Here is a 25,078-nt window from a genome sequence, read left to right on the forward strand (position 1 = left end):
AGGAGGGACCAGCAGGCAGGGAGAACTAATCAACCTTCACAGCATTGTGTACTGTTGCCACAGAAATGGGAGCCGCCATTTTAGGAAATTCAAATTCTGCTTGTAGCGCAGCAGTTATCCTTGTGGCAGATTCGCGGACCCTGGCACATTCTTGGATCCCTCTGGGATGGTTCTTCAGATGGTCCTTGTGGCTTGCTGGTAACTCTCGCAGCAGAATAGCTATTGTGCCAATGTTAGGCCTCCTCGGTTAAGGCCATGGGCCTCATTTTGTACTGTATGAAGAGCAGCCAGCCACATGGGTGCACATGTCAGAGAACATATACTGTGATGTAAGGCAGCATCAGTGTTAGGGAGAATTCTCTGTTTAGGCTGAATTTCCTAACCTAGTGAGTCCCCCAGCAGCTTTGCTGGATTTCTGGAGTTTGTTTTTTCCATCCTGCCAAGAGTGTGACCCTTTTCCTCTCACTCTTGGACATGTATGTGTGTGATTCCTTTGAGTTGTCAATGTGTTCGATGGGCTATGGGGTCTTTTACTCCATAGGGTCTCATAAGTTTTTCTATGTGTGTCACTCCGCACCCTACGTGTCGTGACATGGGGGCACCCTAACTGGTCCCCCCACCATAGACTCCATACCCGGGGACTGACTACCGTCTCCCTGGGCATGTAAAGTCACCATTGGCTTTACTAGACCTAAATTTACTAACAGAACTAGTACCAACCATCTTATTGTGGACGTGCTAGTAGGGGTAATTCGATTACTCCTGGATCTGTTACTCGAGGGGGCACTGTCCCGTCCCTCCTCGTCGAGTTTTGGCTGGTGGCAGTGGAAACTACTTGTTATGTTCGACCCCGAGCATAACCCCATGGGATCCGTCCCATTGTTGAAGATTGATACTGTTTTTCGTTAATCTCCAACGTACCACCGATCTACTTATCTTAAATAGGTTTATCGAGTGGTATTTTCTGCCAGAACTCGGGTTGTAAAATGGCGTCTGTGTTTTTCTCTGTGACTCCTAAACCAAAGGTTGAGCCCTTTGTTCCACTTTTGGCGGGCCTCTGGACAGAGACCCTCCAAAGTGGCGCCATTCTGTCTGGGTTACCTCAGGGGTGTGGGAGGGGGTTTAGGCACCCTGGACCGAGTTGCCTTGCCAACTCAGGTCGCACTCTGGAGTGATTGGCCCAGGTGGTGAGCCTTCCCGCTCACCACTTAGCATGTATTGATTGACAAGCTAGGCTGAATGAATGGGGGAAGTCTGCATAAAAGCAGGGCTTTTGGGACTGGATCTTAGGAACGTCGCCACTGGACCTAAAGAATCCGACGAGGGTAACGCTGAGCCGACCTGCACGACGACACCTCCGGTGGAGCCCTGCGGAACGTCTCACAATCTCCCGACGACAGAAGAGATCTCCCTGCCGGAGAGGCTCTTTCCCTGGCTGGTGGGAACAACCAGTCTTCTTCTTCTTTGTGCTTTTTGATCGCCCTGGACGCAGTGGTCGAATTGCCCGTGCAGAGCACCCGGCAACCGGATAGCCACTACTCCGGCATCGTGATCGAAAGGTGGTGCCTTGTGACGAAGCCCTCCGCGGCTGGTTTCTTCCCTGGTGGTGCACCGGACATCTTCTCTTCGACGACGAGAGCATCTCTTCTCTTGGCCAAGACCCGTCGTGCATCCACCACCAGGAACAACTGCCCCCGCTGGAGTTGTCTTCCACAACAAGGTACCGTAACCGCCTGGCTTCCCTTATCGATCGGTTCGTGTGAGGTATCTGATTCCTCTCCGTTCCGTTGGGTTGCCTCCAAGCTTTATTCACTCTTTGTTCTGAACTGGTTCAACCTGTCGCTAACCAAACTGCTAACTGAGACTTGAACGCATCACCCATAGAGACTTTCCAGGACATCGTGCCATACCTCTCACCGAGTGGGCCTGGCCGCCGAACTGTATGATCTAGTGTGATTAATGCCTTCTTGCCTTGCATTTTTACCTGCTTCAGTACGAACCGTGTTGACTTCATTACCTGCCTATCTCTTCTCTCCCTTCCTCACTAAATATTCGAGTGTCATCTGGGTTGAGGTATACACCTCTGTCTGAAAATAAGTGGTGCCGTAGGACCTGGAGTTGTCGATATTGTGTTTTCGGGGATTGAGCTTTATTCCATTCTGCAGAGTAATTGTATTTTGATTTGTTTGCCGTGGTTCGCTTTAGTACTTTCCGTAGATGTTCTGTTATTAATAAATAACTTGCTACCTTTATACTAAAGCCTGGTTGCGTGTTTACTCGTTTTGCTGCAAAGAATTACCCTATCTTGTATGCTCCCTATACTGACCAACTTTTCTTGAGAGAAGTCTGACTGCTCAGCCACAGCTACCAATTGAATCTGTGTGGTACAGACTGCTACCAAGTGGTTTCATCGCAGCACCTGTAGTCCTAAATCTTTTGCAGTGGTCCCAGAGGGAGCTGCACAGGTTTCCGCCTAACACTGGTGTACAGCGGTGGGATTAGTATCGAGTATACAGTTTAGAGTGTTTTTCGACGCTGTAGGACGACTAACCACAAAACGTTACAAAAGCAACTTTCAAAAAACATGTCTACGATGGAAATTTACAGCCAAGAGTCTTTGTCAGATAAAAATACTGAGAGTTTGCGAGCTCTCTGTAGACAAGAGAATCTTCCTGTAAAAGGCAAGAAGTTAGAACTGATAGAGAGATTGCTGGCGAACCAAAGTCTGGGTACTGGTTCAGAGGAACCAAACTCTCCAGCAACTGTAGATAACAGTAATGGTGTTGATCTGAATCGTAATTCTGATGATAGCGATGAAGAGGCTGACGAGGACGGCGAGGCTAACGAAACTGTCTCACCTGTTCCTCTACCTGCCTTACCAACTGTGCCTACGGGGCCAATACCAGGTCCCACAAGTAATCCTGCTTATTTTGAACTTGAAAAAATGAAGCTCGAATTAGAATATAAACGGTTCTTGGCTCAATCTGAACGAAACCAAGAGCTCGAGTTCAGACGAATGAATGCCCAGGCTGAGCAGAAACAAGCTGAGTTAAGACTCAGGGAAATAGAGCTTAGTCATGAGTTACAAATGAAAAAGTTGTCTATGGAAAATGCTTCTCTCTCCTCTGGTTCCTCTAGGAGCTCCAGTCCCAAAAGACCCCGGATGCCGAAGGAATTAGTGGGTATGTACGAACCGAGATTGGATGTGTTGGATTGGTTGAAACTGTTTGAATACAATCATGGGCTCCAGGACATCACCGGGAATGCGTTGCTTCCCTGGTTGTTCTCTAGGCTTCCTCCTGTTGCGACTGATGTGGTAATGGAATTGGGGGAGGTGGATAAGACGGATTACGAAAGTGTGAAACTAGCATTGATAGCTAGATTCGGGAAGACCCCTTCCCAGTATCTTAAGAGGTTTAGAACCCTCAAAAAGCATGATGGTACCCCTTGGGCTACCTGGGTGAGTGAAGGGTTGAAAAACTTAGAGGGATGGATTAAGGGTTACAAAGTTAACACTTACGAGGGTATGCGAAATCTTTTTATGTTGGAGTCGATTTATGATGCCTGTTCTCCCGAGCTCAGACAGCACTTGGCTGACTCGAAGGAATTAGATTCCAGGACTCTAGCTAAGGCTGCTGACTTGTGGGTTGCCAACAGGGCTACTCACAAGGATTCTGGGGCAACTCAGAAAAAGGACGAGGGAAAACAGCCTAAAAAAGACTCAAAGGAGAATTCGAATAACTCACATTCCAAAGAGGGCCCCAAACAAAACCAGAAGGGTAAGCCACCGGGAAAACCACAGCAGAATAGTATGTCTTCTGGTGCCAAACCGGAAGGAGGTCAGAACAAGCCACCATTCCAGAAAGCATTCGGGAAATGCTTTGTTTGTGGCTCGACTGATCACGTGAAAGGAGATCCCAGATGTAGGGGTAAACCTTCAGGGGTCCAGCTTGTCTCCTTAGCCTTCGCTCCAGAGGAGGAAGTCCAAATGGCAAGTGGAAACTTTCTACTGCTAGCTGACGAACCCATTGGAGTCTCAGCCAGCGTTTCTTTAGTATCTCTGGGGTTGTGGGAACAACAGAATTTAGATGTCTATAATTCTATCCCCGATAATACTAAAGAGTATTATAAGGACAGTGTCCAGGTGAATGGTCAGGAGACGCCTGCCATTAGGGACACTGGGGCCAGCATAACTGTGGTGGATAAATCGTTTTTTCAGGCTGAGGATGTTGCTAAGGCACCCAAACGCCTCACCAAGTTAGCTGGAGGGCCTGTGCAGATGCTTCCCCAATTACCAGTTCTCATCCAGTGTAACGACATGACTGTAAAGATACCTGTCAGCATACAGAGTGAGGTACCAGGACGCGTACTGTTGGGTAACGATTTGAAAACTCTCGGATCGCATACTCCCAGACCTCCTAGTAAACGGTTACAGGAGCTAACCAGACCTGCAAGAGAGAGGACCCTGCGCGGAACTCTCGGGGAGATGATGAAGAAAGAAATCACTCCTGCTCCATTGGAAATGGCGGCCGCTGTCTCTAGGAACACAGAAGTAAAAGGGAAACCTAAAACTTCTAAAGCGAAACCAACAGCCCACATTCCAATGCAGCCGACACGGACTTCCCCGCGGTTGTCCAACGTCACACCCGTAACTCCACCTCCAGCTGAGGCTGAGGGGGAAGTACAACCCTGTATGGTAGAATTAGACTCTGAAGAAGAGCTAATGGAAGGCCAAGAACTCATTGGAGATCTGGATCCTGTTGACCATCCTGAGCTGCAGTCATTACTGGCAGAAGGTGGACCCAGCAGGGCGGACTTCAGTAAGGGACAGAGAGAATGTCCAACTCTGGAAGGTCTTCGCCGTCAGGCAGAAACTCAGGCTGAAGGGCAAGAGCCTGGGAAACATAGGTTGCACTGGGAAGATGGCCTCTTCTATAGTGAACCGACCGAGTCTGCACCTGGAGACTACAAACGCCTTGTAGTACCCCAAGAGAACAGACCACAGTTCTTGCAGTTAGCCCACGAGATTCCTTTGGCTGGTCACTTGAGTTTCAAGAAGACTAAGGAAAGGCTCTCGCTCTACTTCTATTGGCCAAAGATGGGGGCCGAAGTAGAAAAACACTGCAGAAGCTGCCATACCTGCCAGATCTCTGGTAAGGTTGGGTCCAAGAATGTGGCACCGTTAGTGCCTCTTCCCATTGTGGGAGTCCCATTTGAGAGAGTAGGGATTGATATCGTTGGTCCCCTTGATCCTCCAACCTCCTCAGGCAACAGGTTTATACTTGTTGTAGTAGACCATGCTACTAGGTATCCTGAGGCAATTCCTATGAGGACTGTTACAGCTCCGGCTGTGGCTAAGGCCCTCCTTGGTATTTTTACTAGGGTCGGATTTCCTAAGGAAGTTATCTCTGACAGGGGGTCAAATTTTATGTCCCACTACATGAAAGCCATGTGGAAAACCTGCGGGGTAACTTACAAGTTCTCAACGGCTTACCACCCACAAACCAATGGGTTGGTAGAACGGTTCAACCGAACCATGAAGAGCATGATAGGTGCTCTAGAAGAACCCCTTAAACGTAAGTGGGACCTTCTATTGCCATGCCTTCTTTTTGCTTATAGAGAAGTCCCTCAGGAGGGAGTAGGCTACTCTCCCTTCGAACTGCTCTATGGTCATCCCGTCAGAGGTCCATTGGCCCTGATTAAGGAGGGGTTGGAGAGTGCTCCTTCCCCCAAGCCAGTCAGAGTGACTGACTACGTGATAGGTCTCCGGAGGAGAATGTCGCACCTGATGACAGAAGCAAGCGATAACTTGAAAGCTGGACAAGCATTGGTCAAGCACTGGCACGATCAAAAGGCTAACATGGTTGAGTTCGCTCAAAACCAGCTTGTTCTTGTTATGATCCCCACAAGGCAGAGGGCCTTGCAAGATAAATGGATGGGACCCTACCGAGTAGTGGGTAAGCTCGGCGAGGTTAACTATCTGGTGGACTTGGGCAACCCCAAGGAGGCTCCGACAGTCTTTCACACCAACCGACTTAAAGCGTATGTCTCACGACCTGATGTAGGAGCGTTGCTTCTAGCATCGGCCGAGGAAGAAGAAGAGAGTGAAGCTCTTCCGGATCTCCTCAGAGGCTTACCTTTAGATGAAAAAATTGAAGGAGTAAATCTCTCCTCCAATCTGACACCCGAGCAACAAGAAGAGTGCAAGTCTATGTTGAATCAGTTTGCCTCTCTGTTCTCGCTCTCACCAGGCTTGACCCCTTGGGGCCAGCACGAGATACTCACTGGTGACTGTCTGCCTGTCAAAAGCAGAGGATATCGCATGTCAGAAAACGTAAGAACCCACATCAAAGGCGAGGTCAGCAAGATGCTTGATCTCGGGGTAATAGAGCCCTCTACTAGTCCATGGTCTAGCCCAGTTGTGTTAGTACCAAAGGCCGGATCTAAAGAACTTAGATTCTGCGTGGATTATAGAGCTCTTAACGCAGTCACCACGACTGATGCCCACCCTTTGCCAAGGACAGATGAGTTGGTGGATAAACTTGGCGCCGCCAAGTTCCTCAGCACATTTGACTTGACGTCAGGCTATTGGCAAATAGCCCTGACCAACCATGCCAAGGAGAAAACTGCATTTTCTACCCCCGTTGGGTTATACCAGTTTACGGTAATGCCTTTCGGACTAAAAAATGCACCTGCTACGTTTCAACGGATGGTAAACCAGGTTCTAACCGGGATGGAGGACTTCTGCATGGCATACTTGGATGACATAGCAGTGTTCAGCAATTCCTGGGACGAACATGTAACCCACCTGAGAGATGTTTTGCAGGCTCTTGGACGAGCCAATCTGACCATAAAGGCGAGTAAATGCCAAATTGGACAGAGTAAGGTAGTCTACCTTGGGCATGAGGTAGGCGGTGGAGAAATAAGGCCCTTGCTCAATAAGATTGAAGCTGTGCAAAATTGGACAACACCGACTACTCAGACTCAGGTGAGAGCCTTCCTAGGCCTCACCGGGTATTACAGGAATTTCATAGAGAACTATGGGACCATAGCTTCTCCACTGAATGTCATCTCCTCGCCCAAATTCCCTAAAAAGGTTAAATGGAACGAGGAGTGCAATCAGGCTTTTGAAAACCTGAAAAAGGCTCTTTGCCAAGCCCCAGTACTCAGAGCTCCTGATTACCGCCAACACTTCATTGTGCAGACAGATGCTTCCAATGTAGGGATAGGTGCCGTACTCAGTCAACTGGATGGGAAAGGTAGGGAGCACCCCGTTTGCTACATCAGCCGCAAGCTGAAGGATCCTGAAACAAGGTGGGCAACAATCGAAAGAGAATGCTTTGCTATCGTGTGGGCTCTGAAGAAGTTTAGGCCGTACTTGTATGGTTCTACTTTTGTTATTCAGACTGACCACCAACCCTTGAGATGGTTAATGCAAATGAAAGGGGAAAACCCGAAACTACTGAGATGGTCGATCTGCCTGCAAGGGTTCGATTTCACCATTGAGCACAGGTCAGGGTGTCACCACCAAAATGCTGATGGTCTCTCTAGGATGTATATCATCGACTAGAGGTATGAGATTCATCCAGGAGTGGATTAAATCCTCCTGTCCCTTAGTCTGGGGGGGGCGAGTGTTAGGGAGAATTCTCTGTTTAGGCTGAATTTCCTAACCTAGTGAGTCCCCCAGCAGCTTTGCTGGATTTCTGGAGTTTGTTTTTTCCATCCTGCCAAGAGTGTGACCCTTTTCCTCTCACTCTTGGACATGTATGTGTGTGATTCCTTTGAGTTGTCAATGTGTTCGATGGGCTATGGGGTCTTTTACTCCATAGGGTCTCATAAGTTTTTCTATGTGTGTCACTCCGCACCCTACGTGTCGTGACACGGGGGCACCCTAACTGGTCCCCCCACCATAGACTCCATACCCGGGGACTGACTACCGTCTCCCCGGGCATGTAAAGTCACCATTGGCTTTACTAGACCTAAATTTACTAACAGAACTAGTACCAACCATCTTATTGTGGACGTGCTAGTAGGGGTAATTCGATTACTCCTGGATCTGTTACTCGAGGGGGCACTGTCCCGTCCCTCCTCGTCGAGTTTTGGCTGGTGGCAGTGGAAACTACTTGTTATGTTCGACCCCGAGCATAACCCCATGGGATCCGTCCCATTGTTGAAGATTAATACTGTTTTTCGTTAATCTCCAACGTACCACCGATCTACTTATCTTAAATAGGTTTATCGAGTGGTATTTTCTGCCAGAACTCGGGTTGTAAAATGGCGTCTGTGTTTTTCTCTGTGACTCCTAAACCAAAGGTTGAGCCCTTTGTTCCACTTTTGGCGGGCCTCTGGACAGAGACCCTCCAAAGTGGCGCCATTCTGTCTGGGTTACCTCAGGGGTGTGGGAGGGGGTTTAGGCACCCTGGACCGAGTTGCCTTGCCAACTCAGGTCGCACTCTGGAGTGATTGGCCCAGGTGGTGAGCCTTCCCGCTCACCACTTAGCATGTATTGATTGACAAGCTAGGCTGAATGAACGGGGGACGTCTGCATAAAAGCAGGGCTTTTGGGACTGGATCTTAGGAACGTCGCCACTGGACCTAAAGAATCCGACGAGGGTAACGCTGAGCCGACCTGCACGACAACACCTCCGGTGGAGCCCTGCGGAACCGTCTCACAATCTCCCGACGACAGAAGAGATCTCCCTGCCGGAGAGGCTCTTTCCCTGGCTGGTGGGAACAACCAGTCTTCTTCTTCTTTGTGCTTTTTGATCGCCCTGGACGCAGTGGTCGAATTGCCCGTGCAGAGCACCCGGCAACCGGATAGCCACTACTCCGGCATCGTGATCGAAAGGTGGTGCCTTGTGACGAAGCCCTCCGCGGCTGGTTTCTTCCCTGGTGGTGCACCGGACATCTTGTCTTCGACGACGAGAGCATCTTGTAAGAGGATTCAATTCAACAGTACAGCTAAGTCAATGCCTAGTCTGGGATACTGAATGGAAACCCTTATTAATATATCTTTATGTCCAGTTCATGCGTTCTGGATGACTACCCCTATATAACACCCCTCTCTTGGAATCCTCCTGACCCCACTGAGCCAAGAAGTAGTTCTGTTTTGCAAGTTAAAAGGTTTATTTGATAATTTAAACAATAGATATAGATATCACGCTTTATAGTAAATTAATAATTGAATATCACACTTAATCTGATATGATAAATATTAACAACGGAGAATCTGGCACTAACACGCTTCTCTATAATCAATAAGGAGTTGACATGAAATGGATAAGGTAGCACACAGGTGAATAGGAACAAAAGAAGAAGGTGGTACAGAATGCTTTATGTAAGCTCAGGTGGATGCAATATTCAATGAATGCAGTACAGAAAATACTCAATATGATTTCAACCAAACAATGTAATCACTTTTCTCTGGCTATTCACTCCCCCCCCTTTATGGGATGCAAGGAAATGGGAGGAAAGCACACAGTTCTCAGAAATGCAATCAATGTAATTCAGTTCAATCCCCCCCAAGCACGCTTAAAGAAAACAGATAGGAGTTTTGAAAACACAGGCCCAAATGCTTTTATATGTGCTAGCAATGGATGAGAAATATGCTGGAATTGCTTTTAATTCCCTTTCAGAGGTTCAGGGTGAGTGGTATCTAGTTAATATTAGTCCAGGCTCACTCTTGCAATGATTCAGGAATGATTAGCAGGTTAAACGAATTTCTGGCAAATGGAAGGCAAGCAGCAGCCGATTTTACACGTGAAGAAATTTGCAAATCGCGGTAAAATTCTCGAATGCGTGTTCCGCGATTGCGGTAAAACTATAGGGGGTAGGAATGCGGTTCTAGATTCGTAGGTAAGCCACGATTCTAAGCTTTCAGATGAAAGTTACTGCAAGTCTCTAGCACAAACGGTCACGGAGATATGAGCGATTTTGTGAAGGTCATTTTTCAGATTTGAAATTTTAAAGTTAAAAAAGACAAGTGCAGCTTGCAACTAAAAAATGACAAGTGACAGCTTTACAAATGACAGGTGACAGTTAGGAGACAGTTCTACTTAGATTAAAATAGGATTGAATTATATTATTTTAACTAAGAGATTGGTTCTGCACAGTTTTCTAGGTACTCACACTATATTCTTGAGTGAAATGGACCTCGCCACGGATCTGGTCAGGTTTTAAACTCGCCTCTGGTCTCTGCACTTCACAGTGATCTGGGTCAGCTCTCTCTGGTTCTGCTAATAGTGATCTGGGTCAGCTCTCTCTGCTGGTCTGGTCTGGGTCTCTGGTTCTGGATAGATTGAAGTCTCTAGTTTGGCTCTCTGGAGGTTTGATGGAGGCAAGGTATGGATTTTCCCGGCAGAGCTTCCAGCTGCAAATGGATTTTAAGTCCCTATCTGTCCTGTCTCTCTGCTTTTATGTGTTTAGAATGTGGGTGTGTTCTAGCATCACTGACCCTACCTCTCTCTCAGCTTCTAATTGGTCAAACTTCCATTTCTCATTTGATTGGGGGAGCTAAGTTGTGTCAGAGTGATGTCATTTTACAGCCTGTCATTTTACAGTCCACTCCTCCTGTCAACTTGCACACAAATCTAGATTTGATAACAAAAGACATATTTGCACAGGTAAACATTGGTTTAAAATTACATGCACACCTCACATATCACAGGAGGTATCTCCTGTTCAAACTCTGCTCTTCCTGGGAGCTTGCATTCAGAAATGGCACATATTTCACTTTTTAACTGATTTTGCCATTTCTGACATTGACCCCACTTTACATACATGTGCGCAGGGAGTAGGGACATTAATTGATGAAGTTTCAGATTTTTAACATGCATACATTTAGAGTAATATCCACTTTTCCGCTAAAACCCCCCTGAACATACCACCGGTTCTAACAACCTCTTAAACTGTGGGCAGAAAAATCACAAGAATTATGGTATCATTTATAAAATTTTCACATGTCCGCTCTATGAATGATCCATCTTTTTAAAGTTATGTTCTGACTCCAAAGGGGTGTGGTTTACCCTCAGCACAAGGTTGAATTTCTGGTTTTTCCAGTTCTGCCAAGCCAGCTTGCTCTCACAGGCAGTGCTCCTCCCCTTTCCTTCAGGAGGAAGCCACTTTTTACGACCATTTACGACTCCTGCCATAAACCATCTGCCTGGGTGAAGGGGGTTACATTGTTCAGAGCTCCTGTATTCTGTAGGGGGCTCCCCTTAATTCAATTATCAGAGAGATGGTATATCCTTAGTGTGGCCAGCAAAAGGCAGATAGGCCTGGGAACACAGTTGTGACTCAAGTTTCACTCCTGATGGGGGTAGCTGTCAAGCAAAATCAAGTTCCTTAAGCCAGACTTTCAGCTAACTGTCATGTTTTTTTTTTTTGTTGCTTTTTAAATTAACTTGCAATTTTACACATGCAGCTAGAATGCTGATTCTAAGTGCAAAACTATGACATTTCAACAGTTACAAAGGCATGTGACACCAAACATAGGTCACTCATTTAATCTAAACATTTTCGATTTTAGTGTCTTTAAATCCAGTGCAACTTAAACTGCTGACTCCATAGCAGTTTTGTTATAAGCATTGTTTTGGGCTCTTCATTTCCCAGATTTTGTAGGCACACAACACTCCATTCTACCAAATGTCTGCTGGTGTCCAGTGAGTTTTTTGCACATGTTGCAATGTTTGAAAATAGGCATTTTGAGCCTGCCTTCAGAGAAACACAGGGTGGTTTTAAAGCGCTTTGAAGCTAACCGGCGCTACTGTTTTTCCTTTGGCAACCCATTTCCCTCATGGCAACCCGGCCTATCATTCTCGCACTGGTGGGTGGCAAGTGAGGCAACCATTTTGGTGTGCGCACAAACTGCGCAACTTTCCTGGATTTCGGCGCACATGTGGGTTTTCCGCCATCTTGAATTTTTTTAAGCCCACAGCACCAAATGTTGTAGCATGATAGCTTAAACGTGGGTCAGGACACCCAACAAGCCCCCCCCACGCGACTGCACTTTGAATTTGAGTCGATGGGGAGTCGGGTGCACAAGGGTTTTGACCCACGCACCGGTCTGTCCGCATAATCTTCTTCCAATAGATGGCACAGTTCAGCATCTTTTCCTCCATCCGGTACTGATCGATCGGTTCTCCTCGCCGGTCCTGATGGGAAGATTGGGCGGTACCCCGGGCCCGTTGCGTCTCTGCTCGCGGTCTCCGGATCGTCCTCCTTGGTCATTCTCCATGGTTTCATCTCTCCTAGGATGATAAAGCAAAAGCGGCAATACCTACTCATAGACGTTTTTCCACCACTGTTGAAATAGTGGGGCTGCATATGCATTTCATCATAACAAAACATTACATTCTTATTTTGAAAAAAAAAACAGTATAACTAAGAGACAGTTTCATGCAAATCACAATATTTTAGAGACTAGATGTGGTATGTTTTATGATTGGAACTGAATTAGTCCGAGACAGTACCCGCTAGGATTCCAGAGGATTCCTCCAGTTGTTGCAGAGCGTGCCTGGGATGGCAACATTTCAACTGGTTTATGTGGACCCACTTGTCTTCCCCCGCTGCCAAAGGACCTTTGGGGATGTGGATTTTGTAGGCCACAGGGGAGATCTTGTCGATGATCTCAAAGGGTCCTTTCCATGTAGGCAAAAATTTGCGCTGCTTGGCCTGGTTCCTTTGGAAGTTGTATAGATAGACCCGGTCTCCCACCTGATATTCCTTCCTGGAAGTTTTCAGGTCATAATGGGTCTTCATGCTATCAGCTGATCTTTCTAGATTCCGCTGAGCATAAGCAAAAGCATGTTGAAGGTGTTTCCTTAAATTCTCCACATACTCATGAGTAGTGGAGGCATTTATCAGTGTCTGCTCTTGGGTCCTGTAGAGCAAATGCTGCGGAAGCACCATCTTGCGCCCAGTCATCAACTCAAATGGTGACATTTTGGTTGCAGATGAAGGGGTAGATCTGATAGCCATTAGGACCAGAGGTAATCGGATATCCAAACTTGGCCCAGAATCTGCCACAAACTTCTTTAATATGCTCACAATTGTCCGGTTATATCTCTCTACTGCCCCAGAAGAAGCTGGCCTGTAAGCAATATGCAGCTTTCTCTTGACCCCCAGTATCTCCCACATCTTTGTCATTACTTCACTGGTGAAGTGGCTACCTCTGTCTGACTCAATCCTTTGAGGTAGACCAAAACGGGAAAAGATGTGGTTAATCATCAAGGCAGCTGCCGTTTCTGCCTTGCAGTTTGGGGCTGGGAGACATTCCACCCACTTGGTGAACAAGCATGTGACAGTCAACATGTACTTATTCCCCCTAGCAGAGCGAATCACGGGGCCTACAAAGTCGATTTGTAAATCTGACCATGGCAGTGTCATCCCCCGCTTTTGGAGAGGCGCGCGGTGCGTGAGGGATGATGGCTGAAATTGTGCACACACGAGACACCCCTTCAAGTATTGGTCGAGGTCCTGCCCCATGTGTGGCCAGTATGCAACCTCTCTTAAGATTTCCAGTGTTGTGTGAAACCCCCTATGACCGGCGGTGGCCGCATCATGGGCGTGACTTAACATCAGGCTTCGGAATGAGGTAGGAACCACCCACTGATCGTGGCCAGCTTTGGATTTCCTTACCAGCAAACCGTCTTGGATTCGGAACATTTTTGGACATTTCATCAACACTCTTAGGTCCTCTTTCCCAATATAATCGGTATCCGTCAGGGGAAAGTTCTCAGGGTCCTCAAGGTGCTGGTAAAATTTACCAATTATTGGATCCCCCTTCTGAGCAGTAATCAAATCAGCATCAGGGGTCTCCTTACTCCATTGTGCAATTGAAAGGTCGTTGTGAGCATTTGTCTGGGACCTAGTGATAGCAGTGACCTGGATTTCCCCCAACAGGTACTCAATCTCAATTAGATCCCCTTGGATGGCCCCGGTTTTGGCCAGCTGATCAGCTAAGTCATTTCCAGTTTTGTCTGGTCCCTCTACTTTGGAATGACCCTTGATCTTTTTCCAATAGATGGTCATCTCATTCGAGGTGACCAGATCATCAATGTTTTGGATCAACTTCCCATGTTTCAAGGGTTTGTTGTTAGCACATAACATGCCTCTGGTTTTCCAATTAACCAGGTGCTCCACGAACCCGTTCCGTACATAATCCGAATCTGTGATTATGACCAGTTTGTGGAGTTGATGCTGGACAGCAGTGAGGATGGCCTGATGCACAGCCATCAATTCTGCCACCTGACTACTTCGGGGACCAATTTTGTATCCAGCGGAGGGTTCTGGGGACTCATTCACCCATGCATTCCCTACGCCAGCCACCAGTTCTTTCTCCCCGTCGTTGTCAACATGGTAAGAGCATCCATCCACATAGACAGTGGGCATTCCCTCACACTTGTCCTCTTCAAAGACTTTGTGTGGGGAATTAAGGTATGCCTCCGTGTTGTCCTGTATTTTTAGACTTTCGTCCTCGAGACAGTTTTCTCTGGCACAATCATGCAAGTCAGCCAGACCTTGCGCGAGGGGACTCTTCTTGTTTTGGCCATATCTGACCTCCACAGGAAAGCCTTGCATTGACAGAATCCAGGAAGTAATTCGGGAATTACTCACATTTCCGGCCCAGATTCTGTCACTTTGGAGATATTGCAGAGGCTGGTGTGGAGTCTCCACTATGATGTGTTCCCCCTGGATAAACGGGCGGTAATTCTTCAATGCCCACACCGTTGCCAGGAGTGCCTTCTCACAATCGTTGAATTTTTCCTCCACAGAGGATAAAGTTTTGCTCGCATAGGAGATTACTTTATTGACCTTGTCATGCTTTTGGTATAATACTGCCGTCAAGCACGTATTAGAGAACCCCGTCTCCAGGAAGAACTCCTTGTTTCTGACAGGGTAAGCTAGGCAGGGCGCTTGTGAGAGGCTTCTTTTGAGTTGTCTTACCGCCTCGGCTTGTTCTGGACCCCATTCCCACTTGACCCCCCCCTTCAGGAGATGAATCAGGGGTCTGGTGATCTCTGCGTAGCCCTCAATGAACTTTCTGCTGTAATTGGTCAGTCCAAGGAGGCTCCTTAGTTCCCGCAGAGTTGTGGGGTCTTTCAGTTTCTGAAGTGCTTCCACTTTCTTTTCCTGGGGACAGAGACCCTGAGGAGTAATCTCATGCCCCAACTCATGCCCCAAGAAATTAACACGGGTTCTACACCACTGTGCTTTCTGAAAGGAAAGTTTTGCTCCGGCGGCCCTCAACTGTGTTAGAACATAACGGATCTCCGCTATGTGTTCCTCAACAGTTGAGCTTTTGATGAGGACATCATCTACATAAGCCAGGTTACCCCTCGCACCCAGGTCGGGCATGGCCTTATGTAGGAAAATATTGAACTCATTACCGGAGTTGAGGTATCCGAAGGGAGTCCGGGTCCATGTGTACTGCTGGCCCCCAAAGGTAAAAGCCAGCTTGTATTGGTCCTCCCTACTGACAGGCACAGTCCAGTATCCATTGGTCAGGTCTATTGCTGTGAATACCTGTGACCCCTGGATCTGGGCCAGCCCTTGGTCAATGTAGGGCAGAGGCCATCGGGAAGTATGGACCCGTTTGTTGAGCTCCCTGAGGTCAGCACAGAGTCTCCACTGGCCGTTCGGCTTCAATATTCCCAGCACCGGATTATTGAAGGTGCTGTGGACTGGACGGATTATTCCCCGGGACTCAAGGTTCTTAATTATTTCAGTAAGGGACTCCATGGATGCGAGAGGCAAGCGATATTGCTTCACAAACACTGGGGTCATGCCAGGGTCCGTGGGGATTGTTGTTGTGTGGATGTCAGTGCGACCACAGTCATATGAGTCTACCGCAAAGAGATCTTGGAAATCCAAGAAAACTTGTTTCAACTTTTGCTTTTGTTCCAGAGTCACACAGGCATCAGCTAGGTTGACTCTCTCTTCCACCATCTGCCTGAAGCCTGGAAAGACTTCTGGTTTGGCTATCTCCGCGGCCTCCTCCAGCTGGGTGGAGAAGTCCCTGGTCAGAGTGCTGATTTGGACCGGAGGCTTCAGGTGGGAAAGACAGCCCTCATGGACCTGGAAAATCACCTCATCCCTCCTGAAGTCACACGTCACATCTTCCTTACCATAAGGGCAGGAAGTGTACACCAGGAAGTTCCCCCCATGCCGGGTAAAAATCCTGTCTGGTGTTGTATTGTCCTCACTGTCACTGTCAACGCAGTCCTTGGGGATTGGCCCTAACAGTTCATTTCCAAGATCAATGGAAAAATGTCGGTCATCAACCGCCATTCCAATAATGGTGCCTGCGGCTAGAGTAATACTCTTTAAGTCGCTGTTATCCACCTCTATTGGAATGGTGTCATGTTCTATGTTGACTAATGGTGTTGGGTTTACCCCCAACCCTTGCTGTTGGAGAGAAGCATTTAGATGTATGTAAGCATCAGGGTTTTGCAAATATTGTCCTCTTTTAACTTTCACTTCCAGGGAGAATTGTCGGGTCCTTTCTGGGATGGTGACCTCCTCTTTAATCTGGATTTCAACTGCATAAGGTAGCAATTGAGCTGACCTAAATGCTTTTTCTGGATCATCAAAGCCCATGGGATTATCCGCTAATCGGGACCAAGCTTTGAAGTTTATTAGGTCCAAACTAATGGCAAAGCGATTGAGAATGTCACTGCCTAAGTAAAAGGCGGCAGGGACGTCTCGCACGACCCAACAATTGTGGACTATGCTCTTGTTGCCAATGGAGATTTTGAGCATACACCTGCTTGGCAGGAGATGCTTGGAATTAGGCGCTTCCAGGTCCATTTCCCATTTGTCTATCAGTTTGAATGTGGGAATGGCTGGATCTTTTGGGAGTTGGCGGAACATGGCTTCGCTGATGAAGCTCTTACCGTTGTTCACACACACTCGAGCGAGAACAGAGTCCTTCCCATCATTTAACTGAACAGGGATGAACAACTGCTCTCCAATTTGCTGAATATCAGCCAGGCTCTGAGCTGATTTCACATCTTTCTGGACTATAGGAGTGGGAGTTTCTGATTGTGGATTAGTATAGAATCTCAGAGTGTTTCCTTCCAGCGTGGAGTACCACTTTAGACTGGAAGGAAGGTTGATTTTCAGAAATAGAGAGGACCCCCCATCACCAGTCTGTTGTCCTACTGCTATTACTGTCACGTCTGGAATTTGGCTATTCTGGAAGTGAAATTCTACTTGGTCAGATTTTTGTTCAACCATGTGGCAGGTGCCGTTTAAACTAACATGGTTGACACTCTGTTTTAATTTTATGGGTCGGCTAGTCTGGGTCCAGAGGACCTTGTTTACGCAATCTATTAGGGGTGACAACCTTCTCAGGAGGTCATTCCCTAGTAAACAAAGGGTGCCCTCTGGAGTCACAACTATGACTGGGTGTTTCAACTTGTGTCGCCCGATCTTAATGTCCAAGTCTGCAGTCCCCTCAACGGGAATTTCCTTCCCGTCAAAGTTCTGCAGTTGTCCAGGAAGAGAGGTGAGAGGAATTTGGTAATTATCTCCCCTTCCTGCATTCAGTTCGTCAAAGGCCCTTCTGGACAGAAGGGTAGCTTGAGATCCAGTGTCCACCAGTGCCAAGATTGTACCCTGCCCCTGTACTTGTACCGGGGCATAATATCTTCCCTCCTTCTCCTCAAGGGGGCACAGATAATGTACATTTTTGGACAACTGGTGGGCTAATTTTCTGGTTTTGGACATCGCTAGCGAAGAGATTTGGGCAGAATTCTGTGGAGAGCCTTGGGAATCTGAAAGAAAAATTTGGCAACTGGAGATCAGAGCCATTGTGGGTTCCCCTGGCTCCGGTTCTGGGCCGCCCCCCCCTTTTTGGAGGCAGTCACCAGGATGGGTTTGAACCAGGGGATTTTCTTGCTGTTGGTTCTGGGATGAGATGGTGGGCGGCGGTAGCTCAGTCTCCACATCTCCCCAGTCTGGATTTGCATCCCTAGGGACCCATTTTTCTTTGGGAGGAGTTCCCCCCTCTCTGAAGGAGAAGATCCTTTTCCCAGGATCCTCTGAGGATCCCTCTCCCTCAAATTGGAAGATCTGTACCTCCTCCTCAAACTGAGTCTGTTTGGGTCTTTTGTTTCTCCTACCCCCCCTCTGCTCCTTAGGAGGCAGACTTTCAGGGGCAAGAGATTTTGTTTCCGGTTCCTGGGTTTCCAGGGGCTGTTTACAAGTGAGGAAGGAAGCTTCCTCCAAGGCTTTACACCCCCCTTCCCTTTGTGCCTCCTCCCTGGGAACCGGTGAGTTATCGGGGTGCTGCCCCCGTCATTGTTCTGGAGCACCAGGTCCAGAGTTGGGTGCGTTCTGCGCCGGCACGCCCATCTGAGGGTTCTGCTGAGCCCTCAGTATGTGACCCAGATCCCGCGCCATGTTTTGAACCTGGCGCTCTAACTGGGAAACCCGCTCAGGCTGATACGGGGCCCTGTTTTCTCCCCTGGGCTGATCCCGGGAAGGGTAGCTGTCCCTCCTCTGGTAATACCCCGGGTTGGGAAGATTTGGGTACCCCTCCACCCTTGGCCTCCCCTCTCCCGGATTCAGTGGTCTGGGCTCAGGGAATTGGGGAAAGAAGGATGGATGGTTTTGGGGCTGAAAGTCGGGTGGATATCTGGGGAAAAAGTTCTGCCCAGGGTTTGGTAAATTTCTGCCCTCCTGTGGGAAGTTTGGAGGGAAGTTCCCTGGGTTAGGTGCTTGGCTGGATCCCCCCCTTGGGCTGGAGGAGTCCACACATAACCCAGGATGGGTCGATTTCCCTTGTAACGGGGACTTACATAATCAGGAGAGCGAGGGACCCCATTTGTGGGGCTGCCTCCTTGGCTCCCTGTCTGTGACTGACCCGAGGACCTCCCGGGCCTAGCATTATTAGGTGCAGGTAGGTTTTTAGGCCCCCCCATCTCCAAATCCAAAACGGGGGTGACCTTTACCTCTGCCACCTTGGCAGCAGCAGGGGTGCTGTTGGCTTTGGGGTTTTTCTGGGCATTACTTTTGCTATCTATCGGTTTCTGCACCTCATAGATCCGGGTAGCCTGTTCAATGACCCAGTCTAAAGATCTTTTCTCGTGAAAATCCCTCACGAGCTGGGTCATGATATATTTGGGCAAGGCATGGAAAAACGTATTAATAAATTCTCTGCTATCCGTGCGCACCCTTCTTGTGGTCTGTGCAAAAGCACGCTTTAACTCCTGCACAAATTCTTGTGGGGCCTGATCCTCCCCACATTGCGAATTGTAGGCTGCCTTGCGAGCCTCTTGAGGATTTCTGTGAACAGAAAAATGTTTCAAGATGGCCGCCTTATAGGTGGACCATCTTAAATGATTTTGGTCCTCCAGCCCCGCAAAGAAACTGGAGTATTCCGGGGAGAAGGTCCACTTTACATATTGAATACAGCTTTGGCTGTCCTTCAAATGGAAAGTCTCCATCATTTGTTCAAACAACTCTAAGTGCTCCCAAACAGAATACTTAGCTTTCTTATGGTAAGGCGTGATGACTCTCCTGATCGCCTTAATCTGCTTTAAGGGGTCCTTAAGCAAGGCCCTTTTTGCCTTATTGGCCTTTTTGGTTCGGGTAACCCTTGTCCATTCGTCCTCGGACTCAGAGGCACTGCTCCCAGAGGTTCCCGTCTGTTCTTCCAGGTTTTCCCGGACTCTGCGAGCCTGGGAATGGCTGGCAGACTGTGGGGACCTGGTCTCCTGTGTCCTGCGCAGTTCAGAGGAGTCTTCAGATTCCTCCTTGCTGCCAGGATTTGATGGGTACTCCCTCCACTGACCTAACTGGGCAGAGGTTTTCAGGATGCCCTTAATGGGCCTACTCTCCTGGGGTTCCCCATTGAACTGTACTGTACTTGGGTGCCCATACCCGGATGCCCACCCCTCCATTCCTGAGTGGTACTGGCCTATGAGCCCCATACTCTTAGCTGGATAGTAATCTGCCATCCCTGTGGCCCTGTGCTCATGTGCGCCAGGGGACATGGGGGTGGTAGAGTCCAGGGACTGGGGGAGATGAAGGCCCCTGGTGTTAGGGCTCCTGCGGTTATGGTCAGGAATCTCTCTTTCCCAGCGGACCTCATCTCTATCCGCCCCTGCTCCCTGTTGCAATGCAAGAGCCTGCATTTGTGCTTTCAGTTCCTCTGTTAAGGCCTTACTCGACTCTATCAGTTTCTCCTGCATCGCTACCTGTTGCTGGAGCCTCTCATTGTGCTGGCAGAGAGCCTCATTTTCCCTCCGTGCTTCCTGGTTGGTCCTGGAGAACTGGGCCAGTCTTTGCTGCAGGAGGGTTACCTCCTGAGCTGTGTCCCTATTGGCCTGCTCCTTTCTTGCTAGAGCATCCTCCACCCTCCTGGTGTGCTCTAGCAAGTTCTGGTGTTCTTTTTGGAGGTCACCCAGTCCCTGGTGGGCCAGGTGATTTTCTTCCATTTTTCTTTTTAAGTGGCAGACTTCCTGGCCTAAGGTGTCCCTTTCCTGACTAAGAGTCTGCATCTGTACCGTCAGGTCGTCCCTTTGCCTTTGGAAGGCACCAGCTTTCTGGCGCTCCTGATCAAACTCTGCCTGGGTATCCAGGTCTTTCAGAATCAGTTTATTGCTCTCTGCCTTCTCCCTATCTAGGTGGCTTTGCAGGGTGACTACCTGCTCAGCACATGCCCTATTGAAGTCTAGCTGTTGCTCCAGCTTTTTCTGGCTTTGCAGTAGGGAGTCCAAACCTTCTTGGTGTTCCTTCTGCAAGGCCAGAAATCTGGTATCCTGTTCTGACTTTTCCTTTTGCAGCACATCCATATCCTCCTTTATTTTAGTGATGTACTGTCTGGTCTCATTTTCTGACTCCTGGCTTCTGTGCAGCCTTTGCTCAGAAGAGTCCAGATCAGATTGGGCCTTCTCTAACGCCATCTGTTGCCTTTTTGCCAGATCATGGCCTTCAGCACATTTATTCTGTATGGCTCCCATATATAAATATAAATATGTCGCTATCCTAACGATCTTGTCGTGTTCATCTTTGGCCTTAGGAGCCATATATAGTTCACTCAGGGCCACATGTAATGGACCCTGATCTCTCCATAAGTCTGACCCTGTTTCAGTGACCTGTCGCGTGATGGCCTGCAACCAGGCATCCTGGCCCTGCTCAGCCCATTCACCTCTCACAAATAGTTTATGTAAGAAGTGCTCTCTGGCTATTTTCATATCTACCAAGGTCGTCATTCTAGAGATTGGTCTCTGTCCTGACTTACAGAAGTTTGTATTTTATTTTTGCAGAACAGAACTTTTCTTGGAGTGTCCCTTTTGAGGAATGCTTTACAGCGTAACACAGCGTGGTGATCCGACCGGATATGTGTATCTGGTCAGCTGGCACGCTGTATTAAGCTGCACAAGTGGTATTCTAACCCAGAATCCCGGATACGAGCCCCCAATTTGTAAGAGGATTCAATTCAACACTACAGCTAAGTCAATGCCTAGTCTGGTATACTGAATGGAAACCCTTATTAATATATCTTTATGTCCAGTTCATGCGTTCTGGATGACTACCCCTATATAACACCCCTCTCTTGGAATCCTCCTGACCCCACTGAGCCAAGAAGTAGTTCTGTTTTGCAAGTTAAAAGGTTTATTTGATAATTTAAACAATAGATATAGATATCACGCTTTATAGTAAATTAATAATTGAATATCACACTTAATCTGATATGATAAATATTAACAACGGAGAATCTGCCACTAACACGCTTCTCTATAATCAATAAGGAGTTGACATGAAATGGATAAGGTAGCACACAGTTGAATAGGAACAAAAGAAGAAGGTGGTACAGAATGCTTTATGTAAGCTCAGGTGGATGCAATATTCAATGAATGCAGTACAGAAAATACTCAATATGATTTCAACCAAACAATGTAATCACTTTTCTCTGGCTATTCACTCCCCCCCCCTTTATGGGATGCAAGGAAATGGGAGGAAAGCACACAGTTCTCAGAAATGCAATCAATGTAATTCAGTTCAATCCCCCCCAAGCACGCTTAAAGAAAACAGATAGGAGTTTTGAAAACACAGGCCCAAATGCTTTTATATGTGCTAGCAATGGATGAGAAATATGCTGGAATTGCTTTTAATTCCCTTTCAGAGGTTCAGGGTGAGTGGTATCTAGTTAATATTAGTCCAGGCTCACTCTTGCAATGATTCAGGAATGATTAGCAGGTTAAACGAATTTCTGGCAAATGGAAGGTAAGCAGCAGCCGATTTTACACGTGAAGAAATTTGCAAATCGCGGTAAAATTCGCGAATGCGTGTTCCGCGATTGCGTTAAAACTATAGGGGGTAGGAATGCGGTTCTAGATTCGTAGGAAAGCCACGATTCTAAGCTTTCAGGTGAAAGTTACTGCAAGTCTCTAGCACAAACGGTCACAGAGATATGAGCGATTTTGTGAAGGTCGTTTTTCAGATTTGAAATTTTAAAGTTAAAAAAGACAAGTGCAGCTTGCAACTAAAAAATGACAAGTGACAGCTTTACAAATGACAGGTGACAGTTAGGAGACAGTTCTACTTAGATTAAAATAGGATTGAATTATATTATTTTAACTAAGAGATTGGTTCTGCACAGTTTTCTAGGTACTCACACTATATTCTTGAGTGAAATGGACCTCGCCACGGATCTGGTCAGGTTTTAAGCTCGCCTCTGGTCTCTGCACTTCACAGTGATCTGGGTCAGCTCTCTCTGGTTCTGCTAATAGTGATCTGGGTCAGCTCTCTCTGCTGGTCTGGTCTGGGTCTCTGGTTCTGGATAGATTGAAGTCTCTAGTTTGGCTCTCTGGAGGTTTGATGGAGGCAAGGTATGGATTTTCCCGGCAGAGCTTCCAGCTGCAAATGGATTTTAAGTCCCTATCTGTCCTGTCTCTCTGCTTTTATGTGTTTAGAATGTGGGTGTGTTCTAGCATCACTGACCCTACCTCTCTCTCAGCTTCTAATTGGTCAAACTTCCATTTCTCATTTGATTGGGGGAGCTAAGTTGTGTCAGAGTGATGTCATTTTACAGCCTGTAGAGAGTCCACTCCTCCTGTCAACTTGCACACAAATCTAGATTTGATAACAAAAGACATATTTGCACAGGTAAACATTGGTTTAAAATTACATGCACACCTCACATATCACAGGAGGTATCTCCTGTTCAAACTCTGCTCTTCCTGGGAGCTTGCATACAGAAATGGCACATATTTCACTTTTTAACTGATTTTGCCATTTCTGACATTGACCCCACTTTATATACATGTGCGCAGGGAGTAGGGACATTAATTGATGAAGTTTCAGATTTTTAACATGCATACATTTAGAGTAATATCCACTTTTCCGCTAAAACCCCCCTGAACATACCACCGGTTCTAAAAACCTCTTAAACTGTGGGCAGAAAAATCACAAGAATTATGGTATCATTTATAAAATTTTCACATGTCCGCTCTATGAATGATCCATCTTTTTAAAGTTATGTTCTGGCTCCAAAGGGGTGTGGTTTACCCTCAGCACAAGGTTGAATTTCTGGTTTTTCCAGTTCTGCCAAGCCAGCTTGCTCTCACAGGCAGTGCTCCTCCCCTTTCCTTCAGGAGGAAGCCACTTTTTACGACCATTTACGACTCCTGCCATAAACCATCTGCCTGGGTGAAGGGGGTTACATTGTTCAGAGCTCCTGTATTCTGTAGGGGGCTCCCCTTAATTCAATTATCAGAGAGATGGTATATCCTTAGTGTGGCCAGCAAAAGGCAGATAGGCCTGGGAACACAGTTGTGACTCAAGTTTCACTCCTGATGGGGGTAGCTGTCAAGCAAAATCAAGTTCCTTAAGCCAGACTTTCAGCTAACTGTCATGTTTTTTTTTTTTGTTGCTTTTTAAATTAACTTGCAATTTTACACATGCAGCTAGAATGCTGATTCTAAGTGCAAAACTATGACATTTCAACAGTTACAAAGGCATGTGACACCAAACATAGGTCACTCATTTAATCTAAACATTTTCGATTTTAGTGTCTTTAAATCCAGTGCAACTTAAACTGCTGACTCCATAGCAGTTTTGTTATAAGCATTGTTTTGGGCTCTTCATTTCCCAGATTTTGTAGGCACACAACACTCCATTCTACCAAATGTCTGCTGGTGTCCAGTGAGTTTTTTGCACATGTTGCAATGTTTGAAAATAGGCATTTTGAGCCTGCCTTCAGAGAAACACAGGGTGGTTTTAAAGCGCTTTGAAGCTAACCGGCGCTACTGTTTTTCCTTTGGCAACCCATTTCCCTCATGGCAACCCGGCCTATCATTCTCGCACTGGTGGGTGGCAAGTGAGGCAACCATTTTGGTGTGCGCACAAACTGCGCAACTTTCCTGGATTTCGGCGCACATGTGGGTTTTCCGCCATCTTGAATTTTTTTAAGCCCACAGCACCAAATGTTGTAGCATGATAGCTTAAACGTGGGTCAGGACACCCAACAATCTCTTCTCTTGGCCAAGACCCGTCGTGCATCCACCACCAGGAACAACTGCCCCCGCTGGAGTGGTCTTCCACAACAAGGTACCGTAACCGCCTGGCTTCCCTTATCGATCGGTTCGTGTGAGGTATCTGATTCCTCTCCGTTCCGTTGGGTTGCCTCCAAGCTTTATTCACTCTTTGTTCTGAACTGGTTCAACCTGTCGCTAACCAAACTGCTAACTGAGACTTGAACGCATCACCCATAGAGACTTTCCAGGACATCGTGCCATACCTCTCACCGAGTGGGCCTGGCCGCCGAACTGTATGATCTAGTGTGATTAATGCCTTCTTGCCTTGCATTTTTACCTGCTTCAGTACGAACCGTGTTGACTTCATTACCTGCCTATCTCTTCTCTCCCTTCCTCACTAAATATTCGAGTGTCATCTGGGTTGAGGTATACACCTCTGTCTGAAAATAAGTGGTGCCGTAGGACCTGGAGTTGTCGATATTGTGTTTTCGGGGATTGAGCTTTATTCCATTCTGCAGAGTAATTGTATTTTGATTTGTTTGCCGTGGTTCACTTTAGTACTTTCCGTAGATGTTCTGTTATTAATAAAT

General features: G+C 47.3%; 2 long non-coding RNA genes across 3 annotated transcripts in view; one reads left to right on the forward strand and one right to left on the reverse strand.

Moving 5' to 3' along the window:
- LOC138491411 (uncharacterized) overlaps window positions 1-25,078 on the reverse strand; it is a 332,106-nt gene that overhangs the window by 300,941 nt on the left and 6,087 nt on the right. The gene's annotated exons all lie outside the window — the stretch shown is intronic.
- The window catches only part of LOC138491410 (uncharacterized), an 84,287-nt gene that overhangs the window by 57,000 nt on the left and 2,209 nt on the right, over window positions 1-25,078 (forward strand). The gene's annotated exons all lie outside the window — the stretch shown is intronic.

The sequence above is a fragment of the Ambystoma mexicanum genome, chromosome 10 (assembly GCF_040938575.1).
Source record: "Ambystoma mexicanum isolate Mex_15411 chromosome 10, UKY_AmexF1_1, whole genome shotgun sequence".
NCBI lineage: Eukaryota > Metazoa > Chordata > Amphibia > Caudata > Ambystomatidae > Ambystoma > Ambystoma mexicanum.